Source organism: Cynara cardunculus (genome assembly GCF_001531365.2).
Source record: "Cynara cardunculus var. scolymus isolate 2C chromosome LG 12, CcrdV1, whole genome shotgun sequence".
NCBI classification, from domain to species: Eukaryota; Viridiplantae; Streptophyta; class Magnoliopsida; order Asterales; family Asteraceae; genus Cynara; species Cynara cardunculus.
In genome coordinates, this window is record NC_037539.1 from 34390543 (window position 1) to 34392210 (window position 1668).

Genomic DNA, 1668 nt, shown 5'->3' on the forward strand with positions numbered 1-1668 from the left:
CTATAATTGTAAAAGTCAGCGTGTTTGACTTTTATTAGATAGAAGTTTGACTTTGACTATGTTTAGTAGGTTTGACCATATAAATATGGTTAGTCTTTGTAATTGAAAGAGGAAAGCTCATTTGTAAGATTTGATACGTAAATGAGAGTTTGACTATACTTTGAATGCATTGACTTTCTCTCTCAATGTTCATATGTGTGTTCTTGAATGATATATCAGATCTGCCATGATTGTGAAGTTTATTGAAGATTGATCACTGAAATATAGGGACAAACACGTTTCACCATCGGAGGAGGGTTCAAAGAGCATTTTTTGCTCCACTCCCTCCAAATATGGTGTTACCTCCCCCAAATATTCCGGAAATACCACATTTGGAAAACCAACCGCCGGGTTTTGAACAAATTCCATAATGCCCGAACTTTCAACAAGGACATCTACATAATGGTAATGATAATAATTTGGACACAGAATCGGAACCTAATGAGCACCAAAGAGCACAAACTATGAACATTATTAATTTGGCAAATTCCAAAAATGGGAGAACATGGATTATGCTATTCCGGATTTTGAGCAATTAAATTCCGGGATAGTTAGACCACATGTGACCGCTCTCCATTTTGAACTAAAATCGATAATGTTTCACGTGTTGCAAACAAATGGCCAATTTGCCGGATTACCTTCGGAGGACCCTCATTCGCATTTAAAATCTTTTATGGAAATCACTGATGCTTTCTTGATCCCGGGAGTGTCAAATGACGCTCTAAGGCTCACTTTGTTTCCATTTTCCTTGAGGGATCGAGCAAAAGCATGGTTTAACTCATTAGCTCCGGGTTCTTGCCATCATGGAGTAACATGGCGGAAATTTTTTTGCGAAAATATTTCCCACCGACAAGGAACGCTAAGTCCAGAAATGAGATTTTTCTTTTCAAACAAATGGACGATGAGGCTGTTCCTGACTCGTGGGAAAGGTTCAAAGAGCTGTTGAGGAAATGCCCACACCATGGCATTCCGTACTGTATTCAACTCAAGACGTTTTACAATGGGTTAAATCCCATGGCAAAACAAATGTTCGATGCGACTGCGGGTGGAGCCTTTACAGCTATGACCTATAATGAAGGATATGAAATCCTAGAAAAGATTTCGGCAAACAATGGACATTGGACCGACCCACGCGCTCAGTCACATAAAAAGACTGCGGGGATACATGATGTAGATGCATATACTACATTAACAGCCCATCTTACCTCCATGACCAACATGTTGAAAAACTTAACTTCTGGTCAGGGAGGACAGCAAGCTGCTAATACACCAGTCCAAACAGTCCTATCTGTGCAATGCGTGTGCTGTGGYGGGGAACACTCGTATGAACACTGTCCTCACAATGCTGAATCAGTAAACTATGTTCATAACCGAGTTAATCCCTATTCCACTACCTATAATGCTAGCTGGAAACAACATCTGAACTTTTCTTGGAACAGTCCCAGTTTAAACCCACCAGTCCATAAACAACAAGGAACTTCTAATTTTCAACCGCAACATCATGGAAACAGTTCTAACTCTCAGAATCATCAACAAGGTTTTCAAAATTCACAACCACCTTTTCAGAATAAACCTCCTCCACAGTCAGAATCATCTTCTTTGGAAGCAATGATTAAAGGACTCTTTGCA

General features: G+C 39.8%; 1 non-coding gene across 1 annotated transcript; it reads right to left on the reverse strand.

Annotated features, from left to right (window-relative positions):
* Positions 1-900: 900 nt before the first annotated feature.
* Positions 901-1007, reverse strand: LOC112523993. Its single transcript, XR_003070321.1, has one exon. It is a non-coding gene; the product is annotated as a small nucleolar RNA R71 (small nucleolar RNA).
* Between the last annotated feature and the right edge of the window lie 661 nt (positions 1008-1668).